The sequence below is a fragment of the Monodon monoceros genome, unplaced genomic scaffold, assembly GCF_005190385.1.
Source record: "Monodon monoceros isolate NGI ecotype Baffin Bay Population unplaced genomic scaffold, NGI_Narwhal_1 Super_Scaffold_13, whole genome shotgun sequence".
Taxonomy (NCBI): domain Eukaryota; kingdom Metazoa; phylum Chordata; class Mammalia; order Artiodactyla; family Monodontidae; genus Monodon; species Monodon monoceros.
In genome coordinates this window covers 78,413,172-78,425,055 of record NW_021703769.1, presented here as the reverse complement: position 1 = coordinate 78,425,055, position 11,884 = coordinate 78,413,172, and the positions used below count along the sequence as shown (strand labels likewise).

Here is an 11,884-nt window from a genome sequence, read left to right as displayed (position 1 = left end):
CTGCCTCTCCGGCAGCGGGAGTCTCCCCAGTGGCAAGACGGCCGAGCCCCAGACATCACCCCCAAGCCTGAGGCTTCATCCTTGCTCCCTCGGTGGAAGGGTTCAGTGGCCTCAGGGGTGGAGTTGAGACTCGAACACGGGGTCTGCCGTTCTTCAGCCCTCCTGCTTCTCCCTCCTGACATCGGCCACCTTGGAGGCCACTTTACCTGCTGAGAGCTCAAGGCAGGAATCGGCCCAGGAGTAAAAGCAAAAGGCACTGAAGGCTGAACCAGGGACCCAGAGCGTGAGAAAGTGGGAAAGGGGCTGTGCCCACTCTGAGGATGGCAGTCAGGCACTGTTCCTAAGGTGTTTCCAGGGTAAAGTGGATTCAGGGGAGAATGGTGGAAGAGATGATGGCCGTCTCCGAGGGCTCTCCAAGGGCTGTGGCACGGAGGCCCGGCCGCAAGGGGTCAAGGGAAAAGAGGCACTGTCTCCACAGTGTGGCCCCCAGGGTGAGACCCTCAGGCCTGTCACTCAAAGTGGTGCTTCCAGAAAGCCCAGACCTGGTGGGACTCTGGGGAAGCCATAGCAATTGCACAGATGGTGGCGACATTCTCAAGATTCTGCTCCTCAGCAAGCATTTCAGATGCCTGCTTGGTGCATGGCCAGGCCCGTGGGGTAGGTGGGTGGGTGGCCAGAGAGATGAGCCGTGCGCTGGGACCACACAGAGGACGTGCCCTGGTGACTGGGAGGACATGGCAGCCTTCAGAGGCCGGGGCAGGGAGTGGGAGATGAGACCAGCCGGGTTGAGAGGGCCTTGAGTGCCAGGCCAGAAATGGAGGGTTTTTGGGGACCAGAGCCAGTTTGAAATGGGGGCTGAGATGGTCAGTTTTCTATTTGAGACAGATCACCCTGGGACCCAAGGATGAGGAGAGGATGGATTGGAAGGGGCAAAAATGAGGCCAGGGAGTCTGCAGTGAGGGGTGAGGGGTGATGAGCTGGACCAGGATAGAAGAGAGTGAGGAGGAGATCAGTGATGGAGGAAAGATCATCCATAGACTGATGGAAGCGGGGAAGGGGGAGGATGGGGGAGGTGCGAGGGAATCTCTGGCTTGAGGCTTTGGAGGACAGCACAGCCCTTACTGGACCCACTTGGATTGCTCCACCTGAAGGGGTCTGTGGAGAACATGAGCTCCAACCCCATGCCTAAGGAGAAGGAAGAGACGTCTGCTGTCTTCACCAAGAAGCTCCAAAGGACTGTCGGTCTCTCTCCAGCCCGGGACTACACCATCGAAACCTTTTCTGTCCATCTCCCAGCTCTCCTTCCGGTAAGAGGTGGGGTTAGATGTCCCCCTACATAAGCCACAGAAGGATGCTTTCGGCTACCCCGAAATCTCCAAGATAAAGCACTCAGAGCCGTGGAGAGGCAAGCCACTACCATCAATGCACTCTTCTGGGAGGGGGCCCTCGACCCAGAGGCAGATCCACACTGAGGCTAGATCTGGGCCCTTGCACTTGACCAAGGGTGACCTGGAAACAGGGTTCCAGGGTAAACCAAGGGTGCAGGGTCTCCCTGGGAGGGCGCCCAGGCCTCACCACATGGGGTGGGTTTTCCCTTCTGCAGCCACCCACCAGCCAGACCAAGAAGTGGCAAATGCTGTGTTCTGCCTCCAGACATAAGGCTGACCTTGCTCCAAGGAGGTCACTGCCATAGAATTGAGGTATGTATGCTGGGGGAGGACGAGGGTCCACACTTGTGCCTGCCCCATCAAAATGGAAAGCTGGGTATTTTATGGCCCTGAAGGTGTCAGTTTACTTCAGACATGGAACTGGTGTACCAGTGATGATGCAAATCATTTTTTTCTGGCGGGCGCTTCTAACTCAGCCAAGTGTGAGCCCTTTTGGGGTAGAAGTAGTAAAATTCCTGGCACCAAGAAGTGTTCTTATATGCCTCGTGTTAAGAGACAGCAAAGTCGTACACTAATGTAAATGTTGAGTACTGAATCTCAATCACTCCCCCAAAATCCTTTAAGAAGATGCATCTGGGGCTTCCCTGGTGGCGCAGTGGCTGAGAGTCCGCCTGCCGATGCAGGGGACACGGTTTCATGCCCCTGTCCGGGAAGATCCCACATGCCGTGGAGCGGCTGGGCCCGTGAGCCATGGCCGCTGGGCCTGCGCGTCCGGAGCCTGTGCTCCGCAATGGGAGAGGCCACAACAGTGAGTGGCCCGCGTACCGCAAAAAAAAAAAAAAAAAAGATGCATCTGGCCCAAACTGCCATCCTACAAGTAGGAAGTTTTCTACAGTGACCCCCTCAAAAGGCCAGGGGTTCTTAACCTCTTTTGTGCCTCAGACCCCTTGGCAGTCTGGTGAAGCATAGAGACCCCCGCACAGTTTTGAAACATTTTTTAAAACTCATGAAGTAGGCTTGCAGAGAAAACCAATTATCCTGAAATTCAGTCAAAATACTAAACATAATCAAAATACATATTTTTTAACTTGTGATGTGATAATATATGTGTTTGTTTATTAACACTTTAAATAGCAAGTTCTAGTAGCATCTCTATGGATTAAGGTAATTTCAAAGTAGGATTAGTGTAAATGATGCTTCAAAGTTTCTGCAACAACCAAGATGTACGATGAAAATATCACGGATTTCTATGAGTGCTTCTCAAGTGACAGGTGCTGTTACTACTGCTGTGGTTTCTCCTTAAATGAAGGAAACGTAGTTTTTAGTTAGAGGTTAATTAAAATAAAGATGTCATTTTATTCCCCTTGAAGTAAATGGACTTACTGAATGGTTTATCCACAGACCATCCCAGGACCACAGGTTAACAACCCTGCTCTAAAGAATGAAGATATATTGCCTGTATTTGAAATAGAATGTTCAGAAATAGCAGAGAAAAAAACGGTGCGATGAGGAATCAAAAAAGCCCTCAGCTGGTCCCTGATCTAACAGTTGGCTTGTAGCATAAATTAACCTCCTGGTTCCTACTTTAACATGATCTCAAGAATCTTGATCTTACAAAACAAATTGGACAAGGAGCCGGTCTTAGAAGGGAGAGGAGGCTTGTGTGTGACCTCGCACTGACCTTGTTCTCCCTGTTTGGGACTGAATGGAGAAAGCTAATTAAAGGGGGAAAAAAGTAAAGGTTTTATTTTTAAATGTATTTATTTATTTTGGTTGTGCCGGGTCTTAGTTGTGGCATGCAGGATCTTTGTTATGGCATGTGGGATCTTTTTTTTTTTCTTTAGTTGCGGCATGCGGGATCTTTTAGTTGTGACATGCAGACTTCTTAGTTGTGGCATGCATGTGGGATCTAGTTCTCCAACCAGCGATCGAACCCCAGGCCCCCTGCCTTGGGAGCACGGAGTCTTACCCACTGAACCACCAGGGAAGTCCCCAAATTAAAGGTTTTATGCCCATGTAGTTTATGTATTATAATTTTCAACTTGGAGCTTTTTAAGTTGGACAAATGTTTTGGAAGCTAATTGAGACTAATATTTGGTGCTCAGGAGCTTTAAAGAACACCATCCAATCCGTAGAGACAGAAAGTAGATGAGAGGTTACCAGGGTCTGGGGGAAAGGGAAGCAGAGAGTTACTGCTTAATGGGTACAGAATTTCTGTGTGGGGTGTTGAAAAAGTTCTGGAAATAGCTATGGTGATGGTTACACAACATTGTGAATGTAATTAATGCCACTGAATTGTACATTTAAAAAAGGCTAAAATGGTGCTCGCTTCGGCAGCACATACACTAAAATTATAACGATATAGAGAAGAGTAGCGTGGCCCCTGCGCAAGGATGACATGCAAATTTGTGAAGCGTTCCGTATTTTTTAGTGGGTGAGAGGAAGCATCTCTTTATAAATCTATTCCAGCTAATAAATAAGAAAAAGGGATATAACTTGAATATTATTTTGCAACTCCCAGTAGATAAATGAACCTAGGCATTAAGCTTCAGCAACTGCTAACATCAAAAAAAGAGAAAGCAATAATCAGACATTGATCTTATATCTAGAAGGGGATGCTGCTCCACTGTTTAAAAAGTTGAAATGTTTTAACCTCACAATAGCAACAATGTATTGCTTTCATTTTGCCCTAATAAGGAGAACAGTTTATTAATTTTCATCATGTACTCACAAAAAGGGTTACTTTTTCCAATCTATAAAGAATGGTATCATATACAATTTTTTAAATGGCTTAAAGTGGCAACTTTTATGAGAAATATGTATTCACAATAAAAATAAATAAAATTAAGTAAGATAAGCTGTTTTAAAATGACCAGAGCATCAGTGAAATGTGGGACAACTTCAAGCAGCTAAATATATTGATGCATGTAATTGGAGTCCCCAAAGGAGGGAAGAGGAAAGAGATAAGAGGACCCCCCAAAATGAAGAAATAATGGCTAAAATTTTTCAAAAAGTGATGCACACTGGAAACCTACAGATCCAAGAAACTCAACAAATCCTAAGTGCGAGAAACATGAAGAAAATTATATCAAGACATATCATACTCAAATTGCTTAAAGTCAGTGATAAAGAGAAAATCTTAAAAGCAGTCAGAGAAAAAAGACACACTACGTGTTAGGATGACAACAGTTTTCTCACTGGAAATAATGCAAGCAAAAAGACAGTAGGTTAGGGCTTCCCTGGTGGCGCCGTGGTTGAGAGTCCGCCTGCCGATGCAGGGGACGCGGGTTCGTGCCCCGGTCCGGGAAGATCCCACGTGCCGCGGAGCGGCTGGGCCCGTGAGCCATGGCCGCTGAGCCTCCGCGTCCGGAGCCTGTGCTCCGCGACGGGAGAGGCCACACCAGTGAGAGGCCCGCGTACCGCAAAAAAAAAAAAAAAAGACAGTAGATTAACATCATCAGGAATGAGGGAGGTGACATTATTATAGGCTCTACAGATAATTAAAGGATAATAAAGGAATATTATGAACAGTTTTATACCAATAAATTCGACAGCTTAAATGAAATGGACAAATTCCTTGAAAGATGCAAACTACCAAAGCTCATTCGAGAAAAATTAGATAACAGAGACCAGTAGTCCTAATGTCTATTAAAGAGTTTGAAAATGTGGTTTAAAACCTCCCCACAAAGAAGACTCCAGACCCAGATGGTTTCACTCCTGAATTCTACCAAACATTTAATGACACTTCATCCAAGATGTATGGATGGCAAATAAGCACATGAAAGGATGCTCAACATCATTAGTCATTAGCGAAATGCAAATTGAAGCACCTATTGCAGTGTCTAAAATTAAAAAGTCTGACATACTAAGTGTTGGTGAGGACTGGAACAACTGGAATTCTCATCAGCTGGTGGGAATGTAAAATGTTTAAAATGCTTTGGAAACCTGTTCAGTAGCTTCTTAAAAAGTTAAAAATATAAGTACCATACGACCCAGCCATTCCACTCCAAAGTAGTCAACCAAAACAAATGAAAGCGTTTGTCCATAGAAAGACTTGCACACGAATGTCCATAGCAGCTTTATTTGTCGTGACCAAAAACTGGAAACAGCTCAAAGGTATATCAATAGTTGAGTAGATGAATAAATTATGCTGTGACTATACAGTGGAATGCTATTCATCAATGAAAGGGAATGAACAATTAATATACATGACAACTTGGATGAATCTCATAATAATTATTCTAAATGGAAGTAGCCAGGGACTTCCCTGGTGGCGCAGTGGTTAAGAAGCCTCCTGCCAAAGCAGGAGACACGGGTTCAAGCCCTAGTCCGGGAAGATCCCACATGCCACGGAGCAACTAACCCATGCGCCACAACTACTGAGCCTTCACTCTAGAGCCCACGAGCCACAACTACTGAGCCCGCACACCACAACTACTGAAGCCCACGCACCTAGAGCCCATGCTCGGCAACAAGAGAAGCCACCACAATGAGAAGCCCGCACACCGAAAGGAAGCGTAACCCCCGCTCTCTGCAACTAAAGAAAGCCCGTGTACAGCAACGAAGACCCAACGCAGCCAAAAATAAAATTAATTAATTAAAAAAAAAGTAGCCAGACAAAAAGAGAGTACATACTCTATGGCTTCATTTCTATAAAATTCTAGAAAAGGCCATCTATAATGACAGAAAGCAGACCAGTGGTTGCCTGGAGATGGGGGGTGGGAAGGGAGGGGAACAAAAAGGAGAGATTACAAAAGGGTATAAACAAACTATTGCGGGTAATGCCCATGTTCATTATCTGGAATGTGCTAATGGTTTCACAGTGTATACATATGTCACAACTTATCAAATTATACACTATAAACATGCAGTTTATTGTGTATCAATTTTACCTCAATAAAGCTGTTAAAAAATGAAATAGCAAAACAGCTAAGAGATTACGGGTATTCTTTTATAATTCTCTTGGATAAGATCCAATTTTGTTTTAGAAAAGTAAAACCTTCTGAAGTCTTAAATAGCATTATTATTTAAACACATGATTTGGTATAATATATTAAAGCAAAGTACATAAAATTTGGTAAAAAGATGTTATATGTCAGAAGAGAAAATATTCTATCTCAGAAAAGAGGAGAAAATTAAAAGACTTTGATATCAGTATAAGAAAGGGCTTAGTAAAATTGTAATTAAGTTTAAAATATTTACATAAATTGATGATCATTTTTGTTTTTAAATAAAAGATAATTTTTCTGTTCTGTCATCCTGCATTGCCCCCAGTACTCCTGTGGCACCATAAAGTCTGCATTCCTAAGGCCCAAGTTTTGGTCTCTAATACCATGTTTGAATATACAAGACCAAGGCTCCTTGGAAAGAGTAGCTGATTCCGTGTTTGAGGCAGAAAACCTCGAACTGGGCCTAAATTTGTCTTGCTGTCAGAAAGCAAGAAGGCTTTCAAGGCTAACTGGGGATCCATCACTACAAAGAACAAAGAGCCAGCTTCAAGGGATATCCACTGGCCAAAAGCAAAAATAAAATTATGGTCAATGGGAGTAAGCTGAGTTTGTGACAGACCATGAGTCCGTGATACTCAAAAGAGACAAATATTTTTGGAGGTCAGTAACGTGATGTTAAAAATTTCCACTGAGGCTCAACATTTCAATAGATGTGAAATTCCAGAGGCAGATCATCAAATGCAGAATTTACAAAGGAAATGGTCATGGGCTGACTCTGGGTCTTCCGAATCCGCTCCCCTATTTCAAGCACATGGAAGAGTTGAGGGAAGGAAAAAGGAGGATGGGAGCTACAGCTGTGCTGAGTTCCTCCCAAGGAGAGAGGTGCTTTCCACTTGCTCCCTTGAGGTTGAGAAAACCTGACCTGTTCTCCATCTCATGTCTGAAAAAGCTAAAGGAGCCTGCGGCTTCAGGATAGAGGAGTCTGCACGTCTGGAGTTTCTCCGGGAAAGCATTTAGATCACATCACAGGAAGTGCCTCAGAAAGACCCAATATTTAGTCCTCTGAAGGATACAAGAAGGTGCCCGCAAGCGGAGTCCGCTCTAGGCTTTGGCCAGGCTAAGGAAATGCGGAGGCATCCAGCCAGGGAGGAACCATCTCATCCCCTTACCTCCTCTCTTTTTGCCCCTACCAGGATCAAAACAGTAACTAGTCAGTGAGGATGTAAGCAGGGAGAGGGGGCAGAATCCACCCACAATCACCTTCCTGGACTGAAGGCTTTCTCCTGCCACCAGCCTTAGCTGGGGAAGGAAGAGAAGTTTTAACTCTGAAAAGGAAAAGGTTCCTCCCTGTTGCCCTGGCGACCATGCACGTCTCTACATGGGCCACGTAGGCAAGACTTAACCACAGCTGACCTGAAGCTTGGCAGGACGCCCTGTGGCCCTCCCAGAACATGAGAACTTAGGAAGCTGCCTCCCCATCTTCCAGGAAGACATTTTCTCATTACCTCCCGGGTTCTAATGAGGTATGAGGTTCCCCGTCTTAGGGTACAGCCGCCAGCTATCAAACTACACAGAACTGACTCCTCAGTATCAGGGTGCCCCACCCCTCATGTTGCATTGTCCTCTCTTGTTTTGGTGTCATGCTGTTGAAGAAGGGTCCCAGGGAGCTGCTACCTTGGCTGACCTTGCTTTTGCTCCTGATGTAAATGATAAACTGTCTGAATCTGAAAAGGTTTGTTTCTTTACCAGCCAAATCTGCCAGCCTTGCTCCATACCCCTTAGTGAGTTTGAGGTTGAGTCATAACTCACACTGAATTGGGCTGTGTCCTGTGACTTAGAGGGACAAGAGGACTTTTTTTTTATTGTATCCATAAGGGGTGATGGATGCTAATTAAATTTTGCTGTAATTATTTCACAATATATGTAAGTTCAAACCATTATGCTGTACACCTTAAACTTAAACAGTGATGTATGTCAATTACATCTCCATTAAACTTGAAAAAAATTCAGGGAATCCAAAGAAGACAAAAAAGAAGATAAAGTAAAATAAAATGTTCCCCCTTTTCCAAGGCAATATTATGTGAATTCCCTAAATGAGGTACCCTGTAAGCTGGGAGAGGTACTGTAGGTAGGGAAGGCAAGCCAATATCCTGAATAATTTTCAGTCCTAGTAAAGATGAATTTCTACCTCTTCTAAGGTAGACAAACTCAGGTGCCATCAAATAGTGGCCTGGGGGCTTCCCTGGTGGCGCAGTGGTTAAGAATCCACCTGCCAGTGCAGGGGACACGGGTTCGAGCCCTGGTCCAGGAAGATCCCACATGCTGCGGAGCAACTAAGCCCGTGCGCCACAACTACCGAGCCTGCACTCTAGAGCCCGCAAGCCACAACTACTGAAGCCTGCAGGCCTAGAGCCCGTGCTCCACAACAAGAGAAGCCACCGCAGTGAGAAGCCCGCGCACCGCAACGAAGAGTAGCCCCCGCTCGCCGCAACTAGAGAAAGCCTGCGCGCAGCAACAAAGACCCAACGCAGCCAAAAATAAATTAAATAAATTAAAAAAAAATAGTGGCCTGTTCTCCTCAAGATAAGGTACCGTATCAAAGGCTCAATGTTGGTCTCTGCTACTGATAGTTTTAACGCTCGGTGGCTGCAGAATCTAGATCAGCCTTGGTGAGAGGGAACCTGCACCATCGGGTCCATGCATAGCCTACATCTCTGCTACCGTGGCTATTCTGCTGTGCAAGCGCTGGGGTGGCCAAGGACAGAAGCTGGCTGATGTCTACCAGACAAGTCATCCTATTCTGTTTGTTAGGTGCGCTCTCTGTACTAGATGTATTCTGATGGGCATTGGCATGAGACATAAGAAACCATACTTTTAAAAAATATTTATTTATTTATTTGGCTGCACCGGGTCTTAGTTGCAGCCCTTGGGATCTTTGATCTTTGTTGCGGCCTGCGAGATCCTTTAGTTGCGGCATGCGGACTCTTAGTCGCAGCATGTGGGATCTAGTTCCCTGACTGGGGATCAAACCCGGGCCCCCTGCATTGGGAGCATGGAGTCTTAGCCACTGGACCACCAGGGAAGTCCCAAGAAACCATACTTTTTTCTTTTTTTTTTTTTTTTTGGCTGCATTGGGTCTTTGTTGCTGCATGCAGGCCTTCTCTAGTTGCAGTGAGCGGGGGCTACTCTTCGTTGCAGTGCACAGGCTTCTCATTGCGGTGGCAATGAGATTACAGTGAGATTATGAGTGAGACTACTCATTCTCTTGTTGCAGAGCACGGGCTCTAGGGCGCATGGGCTTCAGTAGTTGTGGCACATGGGCTCAGTAGTTGTGGCTCACGGGCTCTAGAGCGCAGGCTCAGTAGCTGTGGCACATGGGCTTTCTGCGGCATGTGGGATCTTTCTGGACCAGGGCTCAAACCCGTGTCTCCTGCATTGGCAGGCGGATTCTTAACCACCGCGCCACGAGGGAAGCCCGAAACCATACATTTTTGTATCCACTCCCCTACATCGTCTACAAATCTTTTTCCCAGCCAAGCTATCCATCACTACCCAAGAGTCTGTGTATAGCCTGGCCTCTGACCACTTCTCCCTGAACACAGAGTTGATGGCAGCTGTAGTGCTCAAAGTTCTGCCCACTGGGAGAATCTCTATTCCATTCTCCACTTGGGATGCCCCTGAGTGGGGCAGGTAGTGTAGCAGCAGGCCACTTTTGGCTCACACCAGCGTATCAAGACAACCTACTTTGAACTAGGCCCAGACTTTTCGTCCTCTGTCAGCTGGTCTTGGTATTACCCACCCCTCCCCACATAGGTGAACACTAAGAGGTGCTTAGTGCGTCAGGAGAGAAGTGAGCTGCCTATTCATTTTGTTTACTTGTGTCCTTCGGACCTGCTTGAATCAGATCCCAAAGGTACCATTTCCATCATACAATGATTGTGCTGTGCCCACCTAACCTTATGACGTAGTGGATCTAGTAGTATCCAGCTCATGACAGCCACTCTGGTTGCATTGACCATGATTCCCACAGACAGACTCAATTTCTTCCAGAGACGTAGTAGCCTACCAGAAGGTGCTTTACTTAATTTCCAAACAGTTAGGGATTTTTCCACTTATCCTTCTGTTATTGATTTCTACTTTAATTCCATTGTGGTCAGAAAATATGCTTGGTATGATTTCACTCTTTTGAAATATAGTGAGACTTGTTTTATGACCCAAGTACCTGGTCTATCTTGGTGGCTGTTCCATGTACACTTGAAAAGAATGTGCGTTCTGCTGTTCTTGGGTGAAATGTTCTATAAATGTCAATTAGGTCAAGTTAATTGAGAGTACTGTTCAAATCTTCTGTATACTCATTGATGTTTTTGTCTACTTTTTTTTGAACTAATTGCCAAGGGAGCAGCGTTAAAATGTCCAAATATGATTGTGGGTTTGCCTGTTTCTCCTTTTAGTTCTGCCAGTTTTTTTTCTCCCCGTGCTTTGACGCTCTGTTATTAGACTATACACATTTAGGTTTGTTATGTCATTCTGTTGAATTGACCCTTTTATCATTAAGAAATGTCCCTCTTTATCTCTGATAGTATTCTGTCTTACAGTCTACTTTGTTATTAATAGGATCACCCCAGCTTTCTTATAGTTGCTTTTCGTAGAGTATATCTTTTTTTTTTTTTGCGGTACGCGGGCCTCTCACTGTTGTGGCCTCTCCCGTTGCGGAGCACAGGCTCCGACCTTGCAGGCTCAGCGGCCATGGCTCACGGGCGCAGCCGCTCCGCGGCATGTGGGATCCTCCCGGACCGGGGCACGAACCCGTGTCCCCTGCATCAGTAGGCGGACTCCCAACCACTGCGCCGCCAGGGAAGCCCGAGTATATCTTTTTGTATCTTTATATTTTCAATCTCTCTGTGTCCTTATAGTTGAAGCATGTCACTTGTAAAAAGCATACAATTGGTTTGTTGTTGATTTTTTTTAATCCAGTCGGGCAATCTCTGTCTTTTGGAGACTGCATTATTTACAACACTAAATTTAATGTCTATCATCTTACTACTTGTTTTCCATTTGTTCCATCTGGTTTTTTGTTCTTCCTTTCCTTTATTTAATCTTTTGGATGAATCAAGCATTATTTTTCTTCTTCTATTTTATCTCCTCTATGGCATTTTAGTTATACCTTTTTATAATTTTTTCAAATGGTTAATCTGGAGATTATAATATGCCTTTTACCTTATTACAATCTACCTTAAAATCGTATTTTGCAACTTCAGGAAAGATGTAAGAACTTGATAGTACAATTCCATTTACACTTCCTTTCCCTAGCTTTCTGTGTTGTCATATAGTTTACTTCTACATGTGTTAGAAACCTCAGTATACACTGTAATCATTGTTGCCCTAAACAGTTGGTAGTCTTTTTAATTTTTTTTACTGTGGGAAAATATACAAAACATAAGGTATACTATTTTAACCATTTTAAAGTGTACAGTTTAGTGGCATTAAGTACACTGACATTGTTGTTTAATCAACACGACCATCAATTTCCAAAACTTTCTATCTTCC

General features: G+C 44.9%; 1 non-coding gene across 1 annotated transcript; it reads left to right on the top strand.

Annotated features, from left to right (window-relative positions):
- The first annotated feature begins 3,709 nt into the window (after positions 1 to 3,709).
- On the top strand, positions 3,710 to 3,816 carry LOC114895114. Its single transcript, XR_003793422.1, has one exon. It is a non-coding gene; the product is annotated as a U6 spliceosomal RNA (small nuclear RNA).
- The last annotated feature ends 8,068 nt before the right edge of the window (positions 3,817 to 11,884 follow it).